The sequence below is a fragment of the Mus musculus genome, chromosome 19 (genome assembly GCF_000001635.26).
Source record: "Mus musculus strain C57BL/6J chromosome 19, GRCm38.p6 C57BL/6J".
Lineage (NCBI taxonomy): Eukaryota > Metazoa > Chordata > Mammalia > Rodentia > Muridae > Mus > Mus musculus.
The window spans coordinates 9,019,553-9,033,031 of NC_000085.6; the positions used below are offsets into that span (position 1 = coordinate 9,019,553).

Genomic DNA, 13,479 nt, shown 5'->3' on the forward strand with positions numbered 1-13,479 from the left:
GACACTCGTAAGACCCAGTGTGGTGGTTCACAGCTGCAATCCCAGCACATAGGGGCGGAAGCAGAAGGATCCTCTTTTTTCTTTTTTTTTTTTTGTATTTTTGAGACAGATATTTTGTATTTTGAGACACACTGTAACCAAGTGTTCAAGGCTGTCCTGCAACTCCCAGTGTAGTCTGAGCTGGCCTTGAATTTGAGACAATCTTCCTAAGTGATGGGGTCACACGTGTAAGTCATCACATCCAGTACCATGTACACTGTTGGGAAGTTGACTGCTAGGATATTGGGAAGATATCCTAGACAGAAGTGTCCAAGCTGTCCAATTGTACATCAACTCATTTATGTTTAGCTTGAGGAAGGAGAGGTGTAGCTAGTTAGATTGAAGTGTTCACTCATTCAGTAAATACTTATTGAGCACCATGGCTAGATGCTAAGGCCCGGTGTCAGACCAAATGACTGTAATGGATACTGAAATCTGGAATGCTTTGAATCCTGAAAAAGGGTGTGGGGTTGGGCGAAATGACACATTTAGTGGAGATGATGAGACTCCCAAGACCTTCAGGTAATAACTTGGCTGGGAGAGTTGGGAGTCTTGAATAGAATGGGTGGGCAGTAACTGGCCATTAAACCTCAAGGAACCTTTCAGGTGTTCTTCCATCAGGCTCAGGCTGGAGGCAGTGACTATAGAACAGAAGGTCTCCATCCTGCAGGGGCCCTCTCAGCAGGAGGAGCAGCATGGAAGGAGGCAGTAGGGGCTGGAGGATAACCTCGATCGTCCTTCTCCTTCCTCTGCTGGGATTCTGTATGCTACCTCTCTGCTTTAGTAAGTGTTGGGGATTGAACCCAGTAAGAACCTCTGGTATGCTAGGCAGACACTACCCAATGTGCTAAATCTCCAGAAGCAATATTTTTGTTCTTTCTCTGTTGTAGTTGCCTACAGAGTTAAATATACATTAAAAAATGATCATTTGGACTCATGAAATGGCTCAGTAGGAAAAAGTGATTGCTGCGAAGTCTGATGACCTGAGTTTAATCTCCAAAATCCAAATGGCGGAAGGAGATAACTGACTCCTGCAGTTTGTTTTCTGACCTACAGATAGACCGCCAGCCAGCCATCCAGACAGACAGATGCATGCAAGACACATACAGAGGGAAGATAATTTCCTCAGGGAAACAAAGTTTTCTCTCAATTTTGCAGAGAGCCAGAAGGGACAAAGACACTGCAGAGTTCCTGGGGCCTGCAAAAGAGTACTGGCCTGGGAGTCACTGAGTTAATCTCCCGTGTTGGGTCCATTAGGGTCCACTGTGAACCTCTATTTACTTCCTGGTAATGTGGATGGAGCATTTGGAGTCTCTAAGGTCCTTCCCAGACCCAATAGTCCATGATGCCCTTGGAAGCAGACTGAAGAGTGGTGTGGATGGACCATTTTGGGTGAAAAGCAAGGTGTGATTGTAACACTGAGTAATTATTTTTCCTGTGTGACATTGTCTGAAATGTTCTGAGGCATGTCAGTGTTGAAGTGTAGCTGAGTCTCCAGCTTCCCAGACCAAAATGGACAGCCTCCACCGGGACTCACACATGGCTAATGCACACATCCTACTTCAGGGTACCATCTGAGCTGTGAAGTTAGGAAATACAACCAGAGGGCTCAGCTAAGCATGCAACTAAAGGTGTTGGTCCTTTCCTTCATCCTTCCTTCCTTTTATCTTCTCTCTTTCCCTTACCTCCACCCCTACCCCATCCCCAGATCTCACTTTGTGTCCTTGACTAGCCTGAAACTCATTATATAGACCAGGCTGACCTCAAACTCTCAAAGAACCACCTGCTTCTGCCTCCTGGGTTCTGGGATTAAAGGTGTGCACACCACTTCTGTCTTTTCTCATTCTTTTTAAACTATGCACACTTTAAATTAAAATCTTCAGAGAAATTGCAAGAATAATATGTTGATGCACATATACATGGCACTTGTGTTCTCCTCCCCCTCCCTCCTCCACTCCAAACCCTCCTCCTCCTCTTCCTCTTTGGAGGACAGGGTTTCTCTGTGTAGCCCTGGCTGTCCTGGAGCTCACTCTGTAGACCAGGCTGGCCTCAAACTCAGATCTGCCTGCTTCCTGAGTGCTGGGAACAAAGGTGTGTACCATCTTTAGGGGTGTTCTCCAATTCTTAACACTTTCCTCCCTTACTTTAATCTCTCTCCATATAGATATTATAATCACTTAATTTTTGTTGAATTGGTCAAGAGCTCACTACAGATGTCACAGCACTTTAACCCATAAGTGCTTCACTGTGTGCGGACACTTTCTTATGCAACTCTAATATAATGATTACATTTAGTAAGTCTTTTTTTTTTTTTTTAAGATTTTATTTATTTATTATATGTAAGTACACTGTAGCTGTTTTCAGACACACCAGAAGAGGGCGTCAGATCTCGTTACGGATGGTTGTGAGCCACCATGTGGTTGCTGGGATTTGAACTCTGGACCTTTGGAAGAGCAGTCGGGTGCTCTTACCCACTGAGCCATCTCACCAGCCCCCTACATTTAGTAAGTCTTACTTCGATCTATCATTCATATCATCCATTCTTAAGTTTCTTGCTTATCCCTGTAGTTTCCTTAACAGAGCTGACCTTTTGTCCCAGCTAGGCTTCTGAGTCCCCCTTGGAATTGTGTTCTCTTCTCCATGATTTCAATCTATTATTTTGCTTTGTTTTTAATGCTGTCTCTAGCACAGAGTCTTATACTTGTTACCTAGGTTGCCCTGAAACTCCCTGTGTATGATTGGCTCACACTAATGCTGATCCTCTTGCCTCAGGCTCTCCAATTCTGGGATTACAGGTGTGAGCCACTATTTCTTCAACCTAGAAGGTCTCACTATGTAACTCAGGTTGGCCAGAAGGTCCTTCTGTAGTTCAGGCTGACCTCAAACTCACAATGCTTTTGCCTTAGCCTTCCAAAGCTATGACTACAAGTGCATACAACGACCCCAGCAGCTGCAATATCTTTTCCTTTTAAAAAATATTTAATGTGTGTATGAGTGTATGAGTATGAGTGAGTGACTGTGTGTCTGAGTGTGGGAGACATGGCTCAAGTGTGGAAGACAGAGGACAAACCTTGGAACATGGGATCTTTGGTCTTGAGGATCGAACTCATGTCCTTAGGCTTGGCAGCAAGTACTTTTACTTGCTCCCCTCTTGCTGGCCTGGCATTGATCCTTTTGAAGGGTATGGAGCCAGTTGTTTTGTAGCAATATCCCTTTGTGTGATGTGTCTGATGCTGTTCCTTATGATCACATCAGGTGGCACCTTTGCGGGTAGGACACTCATAGAAGTAAATGTTAGGTGCCTTTTAGCTCATCCTTCTGAAGGCATGTGAGTGTACTAGTGCCAATTAAGTAGGAGCTTGCCAGACTTCTTCCTTGTAATCTTGCCATGTTTTCCCTTCAGAATTAACAAGTAAATCTAAGTTTTCAAGCGAGAAGTCCAAGTTTGGGCAAGTTTATTTCGCAAGTGCACTCTGGAGGCTGGTGGCATGCTTGGCCTTGGCGTGATCTCTGGTTGGGGATTTTGAAAGTGGGGCTCTGGCCTAGGGCTTTGCAGCACACAGCAGCTTTCTGTCTTTGCTCACGAGGACAAAGAATTCTGTGCATGAATGCTTGCCACAGAGCTGGGAATACCAGGAGCTGTTTACCAGCCTCTGGATCACCCTGTGGCGTCAGGCAGCTTCAGGGGCCTCCTGAGGCTGAATGCTCCCTGCAGAGTAGCAGCCTTGTGCCACAGCAAATGTGTGGGGGAACATTCTGCCCAGGAGGGCGGTTTCGTTTCCCCATAAATGCCTCTGTTTTTTTCCACAACAAGTTTGAGGTCTGGCCAGCACAGAAAGACTTCCCGGTAGGACGGTTGAGGTTGGAAAGGGTTACAGATGAAGAACCCTTCTTTTTTTTTTTTTTTTTTTTTTTTTTTAAATTTTTGGACAGACTTTTAGTGCACAAGTGCTTTATCTTCAGGACATTTCACACTGTGTTCTCAGCTCCACCCAGGAAAGTAGGCACTACCCACTCCATCTCACAGTCCAGAGAGGTGAGGCTCTACTCAGAGCCTAGAAGGGATGATCCTGCCTAGGGAAATCAAAGCTTTCAGATTTTAGAAACTAAATTGTTTTTCCTCCCCCTTGATAGTTTCCTGAAGGAAGGGGGAGTTTCGGGGGGCGGGGGGGGGCATAAAAAATCTCTTGAAATCTGTAGATCTTAGACATTTTCTTGTCTCAGAAAGTATTAAGGGAATAATAATAAAAACTAGAGCCAAGCATGGCGACACATGCCTTTAATCTCAGCACTGGGGAGGCAGAAGCAGGTGGATTCTCTGTGAATGCTAGGTCAGCCTGGTCTATATAGTTGAGTGTCCAGCTAGCCAAGGTTGCATAGTGAGAACCTGTCTCAAAAAACAAACAAACAAACAAACAAACAAACAAACAACTAATAACTGGGGATGGAGAGATGGCTCAGTAGTTAAGAACACTTATTGCTCTTGTAGAGGTCCTGGATTCAGTTCCAGCACCCACATGGCCACCTACAACCAGCTGCAGTTCCAGTTCCTGGGGATCTGACACCCTCTTCTGACCTCCAGGGCCTCATGTATGCATATGGCGCACATATGCACATGAAGTTTCACACTCATACACATACATTAAAAAACGAAATCTTGGGACTCAGAGGTTAATATTCTTCTGGAAGATCTCAGCTCAGTTCCCACAAGTTGGCTCACAATGACCCAAAACTCTAGTTTCTCATCTGATATACATCTTGGCCTCTTAGGGCACCAGGGACACGTGTGCTATGCATACATATAATATTGCAACATAATCATACACATTAAATAATTTAAAAAATAGCTATTTTTTAAAAACTATTTTTAAGTTATTTAAAAATAGCTATCAAATGCTGGGTGGTGATGGTGCACACCTTTAATCCTAGCACTCAGGAGACATAGGCAGGTGAATCTTTGAGTTAGAGGCCAGCCTGGTCTATAGATTGAGTTTCAGGTTGACCAGGGCTACACAGAAAAATCCTGACTTGAAAAACCATTAAGCCGGGCTGTGGTGGTGCACACCTTTAATCCCAGCACTTGTGGGGCAGAGGCAGGCAGATTTCTGAGTTCGAGGCCAGCCTGGTCTACAAAGTGAGTTCCAGGATAGCCAGGGCTACACCCTGTCTTAAAAAAACAAAACAAAACAACAACAAAAACTAAACTAAACAAACAAACAAACAAACAAAAAAGAAGTTAGATGGAAGATGCTTTCTTAATTTTATGAGGCCTTGTGGATATGGAGATAGATCTAGATTTTACTAATGTTTCCCTTCTCCAGAGGAGCAGCTTAGAGGAGCCCCAGATGGGGCTATTATTGGGTTTTCCAGATTCAGTGTCTGTCTGCTACTGCAGACATGATGTCTTTCTCTGTTGTCTCCTTTGTATTCTGCCTCGTTCCCCAATGAGAAACCATTAAAAAAAAAAAAAAGGTTCTTTTTGGGGACTTTTGGGACCCTTGGTAACTCATCAAAATCTGTGACATAAGGCTGGAGATAAAACTTAGTTGGTAGAGTTTTTTGCGTGGCGTGTTCAGGTCCGGGGTTCGTTCCTTAGGACTCAGGTCAGGAGACAGATATGGAATTTCCTTTTCTGTAAGATGAAAAGAAGGAGATGGTATGGAATTCTTCTTACAGCATTATGAGAATAATGTAAATCAACATGCATACCTTCTTCCTAATAAACTCCAACTTCTGCATCGTGAATAGTACAGTGTGCTCAATGTATAGTAAAAATTGTATGTATGAATTATTTCCATGAACTGCTTGCTAACTCTAGGTTAAGTGTTCTATAAGTCACACACAACGCCACAAGGTGGGCCCTAATTTGCATTTAATAGGCAAGTTCAGACAGGGTTAGTGCTGTGTGCAGGGGCACATAGTCCAACAGCGTCAACATTCTCACTGCAATCTGTTCTGAGAAACCTCATGTCTTTATCAGCAGTTTGTTCTTTCTGCTACCAGGAAGGGTGGGTTAGTAAACTGTGTTTTAAGGCTTGGAGAGGAGCTGAGGGGGGTTTTCCAAGCAGGGAAACAGCAGGAGTAAAAGCTGGTAGTGAAGTGTGGGACAGCAGGGTGGGACTAGGGCAGGAAGGGTGGACACTGAGGTCCCAGAGGAATACAGGTTTCAGGATCAGCTTTGGAAGGCAAAGCCTGGTGAATGCGCCCAATTTTTCCCCTCCAAGGGGAGGCAGTGGGCTCAAGAGCAATGAGCATGGGCAGCTGTCAGTCTCTTTCTTGGACTTCCTACCTCATACTATTCCCAGTCCTTTGCCCTATCCAGTCTTCACTCTTCCATGATACTAATAAATGAGAGAAACAACTGAAGTTAATGTATTATAGTTAGTCCCGCCCACTGGTCCCTTGGAGAGTGGACAGGTTGATGGTCTGCAAACACTGTTCTGCTCAATCTGGGGCCCTAGGAGGTTGAACCTTGTGTCTAGGGGAGGGCCTGAAAATGAGAGGTACTTCCACACAGGGATTGGGAGAAGGGAAGGGCTGCTTCCAAGTGTTTCCCCGTCTATCTCTGCACCTGCCATGCCTGCTCGACTCCGGTTTGAGAATCATCCAACAGCCTATAGTATGATCAGAGATTTCCACACTCCCCAAGTGGGATGGGGCAGTTCAGCCCACCCAAGCCCAGGGTAAGAACTCAGGACACCTAGAGCTCTTTAATCACAGATTAGAGCCTAGAAGGAAACAAGTCAAAATCCAAGAAGAAGCCTGGGCAAAGTGGATTAGTCAGGGCCAGGATGATTGGATGAGCCTGAGAAATGTAAAGGGTGTGGACGAGGAAGACTAGGAAAAAGAGGAAGAAGGGCTGGGGTGTGACTCAATGGTCTAGTAAGTGCAAAACGTTGTCTTTATTCGTTACTACGCAGACAGCCCCAAAGGGTGGCTGTTCATAGGGTTTGAGCCCTGCCTTTCTGGGTGCCCCAAATAAATGTACCCTAAGAAAACAGAGTACTGTAACATCAAGGCAAAATTTTTGCTCTGACCCCAAATCAAATGATCTGACACCCCCGCCCCCTACCCCAATTCACCAATTCAGCTGTTAGTGTCCAGGAAACAAGGGATCCCAGTCTCTGGGAGTAATTGTAGCCACTTTCAGCCAACCAGCCAATCCTGGAACTAATCCAAGTTCTGCCACAGTTCCTAGGCAGATTTTTATCTATTTAGACCAGGCTGGTGTGAAGTAATGAGCCAGGCTGATGGCCAAACAAGACTGGGCATATGATACTGGGCAATCACAGAAAAAAGACCAGCAGAGACCAGCTGGAAGCTGCTGTACGTGGGTCACATGTTGCCTCTGGGGCCTACCCCTTACCCGGTGGGACCTTCATTTCTAAAATGCGGCATCAGCCCCAACTCTCTGCTTTATACAGACTTTGCCTAAAAGATGACTTTGTATATGACGGCATCTTAGGTTTGCACTTTTGAATGCTGGTATTTAAAAGAGGGCTGGGGACATGGTTTGGTACTTAAGCTCTTGCTCTCGTACGTGAGGACTTGAGTTCTGGTGTCCAGAATTGAGGCGAAAGGTGGGCATGGTATTCTGGTCTGTAACCCTATCACTGGGAGATGGGGTGGGGATAGAGAGCTCCCAGAGCTCTCTGGCCTGACAGTCTAGCCCATTGGTGAGCCAGATCAAGTAAAAGAACAGGTGGACAATGATAGAGAAAGACAGGTGACTTTGGCCTCTGGCCTTCACATGCATGGGCATAGTCTTGTACACACATACACACACGTGCACATGCATAAACATGCACACAGATACAAGTACACACAAGTAATAATAAAAACAGGACTTGTGTGTGTGGGCTGGGAATGTAGCAAGTCCTGGACTTGCCATATCATAAGCCTGGTGTGGTGGCACACAACTGAAACCCCAGAACTCAGGAGGTGGACCCAGGAGAATCTAAACAGAACTCAGGAGGTGGACCCAGGAGAATGGAGGAGGTGGACCCAGGAGAATCTAAAGTTCAAGGTCATCCTCCCATTGACGGCTTTATTCCAGGACAGCCTGGGCTACACAAGAAGTCACCCTCCTGGTGACTATTTAAGGTCCATCCATCCATCCATCTCCTGGAATCTGGCAGCCCTTACTGAGCTGTAGTCACATGGGACTGCAGTGTGGGGCACTTGGTACCCTCCCCGAGGAAGGAGCTTCAGCTTAAAGCTCACTACTCCTGTCCACCCAAAGTGGAAGGCTTTGATTTTTTTTTTCAGCCATGCAGTATAGCCTGCTCTGTGTGTTTTTTCCTGTGTGTGCCGTCTCTTCCAGGATACACAGCTGCCAGGCAGCCGGTGCTCTGTCCCCTTGCTCAGGCAGCCAGGCCGTGGGGAGGACTGGAATGTGAAAAGCCAGGGAGAAGAATGACAGTGCATTTTCTATTTGCAAGCCTGCGAGTCTGGCTCGCCACTTGAATTTCAAGTGGGCCCTTCAGGCAGATAGGGATGTCAGGTGAGAGAGTGGAGGCAGCCAATCTGAATTGTCTAAATTCCTAGAAAATAAATTCTAGGAATTTAGCTGTAGGAGTAAGGTGGGTCAGGTAGGGCAAATTCACTGTAGGGGGTGGGGGCCTGGTGTGGGTAGGCTTCCACTTTTTTTTTCCTGTTTGCACACCATATTTTCCTTCAAACTATTTTCCTATTGAATCTAATAGACAAGCTTTGAACTAAGGTTTTTATTTTTTCTTTAACTGAGCTGCAGATCTCTTTTAGAGGAAAAAAAAAAAGCCACTCCCTTTAACCACTGTTTTTGGTTACTGCTCTTTGTTTGGAGTAATTACTACCCTTAAAAGTGGGAAATTACAGATTACAGATTATCAGAAGGAAATAAGTGCTTTGGATTAGCCAGACTCTTGCCCCTGGATGGCCATTCCAGGCCTTGCCAGTCTCCCAGGTACAAAGCCCTGTACTACATGTTCTGCAAACACTCCCTTTCCTTGTTTCCAGAGAGGAAACGGTTGGATCCTGTGTGTCACTTGTCAGGTTCTTGTTACATAACCATGGAAAACCTTTGATAGGGTTTGCTGGTCACAGGAATGAGTACAGGGAACAACATGGGGTCGTGGCTTGTCTTTTATCCACTGTGCCCTGACAGCGGATTGAACTTGGAGTGTATTTTCTAGCACTGATTTAATATTCACTAGAAAGATTTATAAGTTGGATGGGGTGGTGTCTTAGGGTTTCTATTCCTGCACAAACATCATGACCAAGAGGCAAGTTGGCGAGGAAAGGGTTTATCTGGCTTACACTTCCATACTGCTGTTCATCACCAAGGAAGTCAGGACTGGGACTCAAGCAGGTCAGGAAGCAGGAGCTGATGCAGAGGCCATGGAGGGATATTCCTTACTGGCTTGTTTCCCCTGGCTTGCTCAGCCTGCTCTCTTATAGAACCCAAGACTACCAGCCCAGAGATGGTCCCACCCACAAGGGGCCTTTCCCCCTTGATCACTAATTGAGAAAATGCCTTACAGTTGGATCTCATGGAGGCATTTCCCCAACTGAAGCTCCTTTCTCTGTGATAACTCCAGCCTGTGTCAAGTTGACACAAACTAGCCAGTAGAGGTAGGGTGGCTGGAGAGAGAACTTAGTGGCTAAGAGTGACTCCGGATCTTTGGGAGGACCAAAGTTTGATTCGCAGCACCTACATTGGGTAGCTGACATTCATTTGCTACTCCAGCTCCAGGGGATCTGACTTTCTCTTCTGGCCTCCTTGGGTATCTGAACTCATGTGGCATATACTCACAGATACACATACCCATTTAAAAACAATCTTTGTGGGGTAGGGTGGCACATACCTTTGATTCCAGCTGATTAATCAGGAAGCAGAGGCAGGTGGATCTCTGAGAGTCTGCGGGCAATCAGAGCTACACAGCGAGTTCCAGGACAGCCAGCGCCACATAGTGATACCCCGTCTCAAAAACCAAAACAAAAAATTTGGATGAGAATGCTGTGGTGGGACGGCCTGACTGTTGGTTTACGCAGAGAGGGAAGCCTCGTGGAGGTACCTCAGCTTGCCCATACCTCATCAAGACCTGGGGAACCCTTGACCCCCAGGCTCCTCTCTACTGTTTACTGCAATGGTTGTCAGTTTCTGCGAGGTCATGATTGGCCTTGCCAGTCACTCTCAGCAGCCCTCTGGCTTTGATGCAGCCTTCTCTTTTCTCACCCTTGGGTTTTAGCCTAAGGGGCATTTCCTCCTGGAAGCCTGCCTGGAATCCTCTCTCTTTCCCAACTATTCTATGCTCTCATTACTTTAGTTTTCTGGTCTCAATGCTACTTACATTTAGTTATCAGTGAGAGACTGCTTGTCAGTCTCTCTCCGGAATTAGACTGTCAACCCTGTGAGGGAGGGATGCTGTATTCTTATTTATTATTTTATTTCAGGCATAATGCCAGGCACCTGGCATGTGGCACCCAGCACTTGGCAGAAATTCTGTAGGTCACAATGGCCCTGTCTTATCACTGCATACAGTTCCCATCAGCAATAGGGACACCTGTTTTCCTTCTGTCTTTTGCTGGGTAGTCTCAGTGCATTTTCCAAAATTCAGGGTGAGAGCAAACATAAATAAACAGAAGATGAACAACAAACCCAGGGCTGTTTTTATTCTTATTTTTATTCTTCTTCTCTGAGCTATTGTTGAGGTTTCTGCAGGCCAGCCGCTTCCCTTGAGCTGTTAGGGTGTGAATTCAGCTGTGGTCAGGGATGGTCTGCAGACTGTTGGTGGCATTCCCCAGGTCTGCACCATTCCAGCTTCCAGAATGACATATGGGTAGACAGGAGGTCAGGCAGAGCTTGGAGACACAGAAAGTGAAGACCTAAACTCTGAGAATGGTGGGCTACTGGTAGCTGCTGTGGGGGGAGTGGAAGAGTATTCCGTCAGTAAGGTTCCAAACAAGAGGCAGGCACCTGGCATGTTAGTCATGGCTCAGTCAGTGAAGTGTGGCTGTGATTATTATGTTGCCCTTCAGTTGTTTTCATTTTCATTAAATATATATTGTATACTTATATATTGCAGAGAGAGAGAAGAGAGAGAGAAGAGAGAGAGAAGAGAGAGAGAAGAGGGAGAGAGAGGGAGAGAGAGAGAGAGAAGAGAGAGAGAGAGAGAGAGAGAGAGAGAGAGAGAGAGAGAGAGAGAGAGGCCGTGGTGGTGCATGCCTTTAGTTCCAGCACTATTGAAGTAGAGGCAGGCGGATTCTGAGTTTGAGGTCAGCCTTGTATACATCATGCATTCTAGGATAGCTAGAGCCACACAGTGAGACCTTAACTCAACTCCCTCCCCCTGCCCAAAAAAGCTAGAATGGTGGTGTGGATCTGTAGCACCAGCTACTAGGAAGGCTGACAGGAGGATTACTTGAGCTCAAGGGTTTAAGACCAGCCTGAGCAATGAAGCAACCTTGTCTCCAAATACGATAGGGGCTGGAGAGATAGAGAGGACCCAGGTTCAGTTTCCAGAACCCACATGGTGGCTCACAGCCATCTGTAATGCCAGGCGATCTGATGCCCTCTTTTGGCCTCTGAGGGCACTAGGCATGCAGACATACATACAGATAAAATACCCATATACATTAAACTAAATAACTATTTAAAACATAACAACCCATCTGTACAGGCTGGTTTTGTGTGTCAGCTTGACACAAATAATAGGTAGAGACATAATCAGAGAGGAAGGAGCCTCAGTTAAGGAAATGCCTTCATGAGATCCAGCTCCAGGCATTTTCTTAATTAGTAATCAATTGGAGGAGGGCCCAGACCATTGTAGGGGATACCATCCCTGGGCTGGTGGCCCTGGGTTCTATAAGAAAGTAAGCTGAGCAAGCCATGAGAGAAAGCCAGTAAGCAAGGCACTCCATGGCCTTGAATCTGCTCCTGTCTCCAGGTTCCTGCCTTGTTTAAGAACCTGCCCTGACTTCCTTCAATGATGAACAATGATGTGTAAGTAAAAACCAAATAAACCCTTTCCTCCCCAGCTTGCGTTTTGGTCATGGTGTTTCACTGCAGCAACAGAAATCCTAACTAAGACACCCTCCAAAATAAAGTGTGTGTGTGTGTGTCTGTGTGTTTGTGTGTTTGTGTTGTATGTGTGTGCATGTGCACACGCACAAATGCTTGCTCACTTGCACTGGGATGCCTTTGTAGTCCAGAAGAGGGCATTGGATTGATTTCATGGAAATGAAATTACAGTACTTGTGAGTTTCTTGATGTGGGTGCTGGAAACCAAATTCAGATTCTGTGAAAGAACATTAAGTATTCCTAACCATTGAGCTATTTCTCCACTCCCTAAATAAATGATAGCTGGGCATGGGAGCAAAGGCTTATAAGTCCACTACTTGGTAGATCAAGGTAGGAAGATCATGAACTTAAGGTCATCCTATTCTGCATAGCAAGACCTTGTTTCAACATGCAAATGTATACACATGCAGTTTTCAATGAGATGTAATTCTGAGTAGGACTCCAAATGTATATTATAGTATATTTCTTTTTCCACATGTGTGTATATGCATGTGTGTGTGCATGTGTATGTGGTGTGTGTGTGTGAAGTTTATGAATGTGACATGTATACAGACATATATTGGTGAGGTGTGGCATGTATGGAGACCAGAAGAGGATATCTGGATTCCTGCTCTATTACTCTTTGCTGTATACCGTTGAGACAGAGCCTCTCACTGAACCTGGAGCTGGACTGGAGGCCAGTAAAGCCCTAGCTATCCTGTCTCTGCTCCTGACAGTGCAGGGTTACAGGTGAGGGTTAATACCCAGCTTTTTACACAAGTGCTGGGGAGTCCAATTCAGTCCTCATGCTGGTGCAGCGGGCACTGCTGCCCACTGAGCCATCTTCCCAACAGTTTTGTTTTACTAAAATATTAAAACACCTTTGTTTGCCCTTCTTCCCTTCCTCCTTTCCTCCCCCGCCCCCACCTGAGTTTTTTGACTCCCTAGAAATCAGCCGGAATGTGGAGAGTCATGTGTTCCTCTGATTGTCCCAATCCCCCATGCCTGCCCTCCCGTTCTGTTTGAGCCTGCCAGACACATGACAGAAGCGAGGTTGCCAGTGCAGACCACTGCAGAATGAGACAAAGCCCTGTGCCTTTTGCTAGGAGGCATTTGGCTGTGACATACTGGCATGTGAATGCAGAAAAATATCTGTGGTGTCTGGAGGGAGCATATGTTTTATGTTTCTCAGGTTGAGACAAAGTCCTTCTAGAAAGCAATTTTGAGTGCTGGGATATAGCTCCATTGGTAGAGTGATTGCATACCATGCACAATATGCTGGGTCTGATTGCTAGCACTGTGCTATCTAAATTGGGCATGCTGGCACATACAGGCCTGTAATCTTAGCACCTGAGGGGTAGAGGCAGGAGACTCAGTAATTCAAGCCATCCTCAGCTACA

The 13,479-nt window shown here is 45.8% G+C and overlaps 1 protein-coding gene across 6 annotated transcripts in view; it reads left to right on the forward strand.

Annotated features, from left to right (window-relative positions):
* Positions 1 to 13,479, forward strand: part of Ahnak (AHNAK nucleoprotein (desmoyokin)) — an 87,652-nt gene that overhangs the window by 30,269 nt on the left and 43,904 nt on the right. The gene's annotated exons all lie outside the window — the stretch shown is intronic.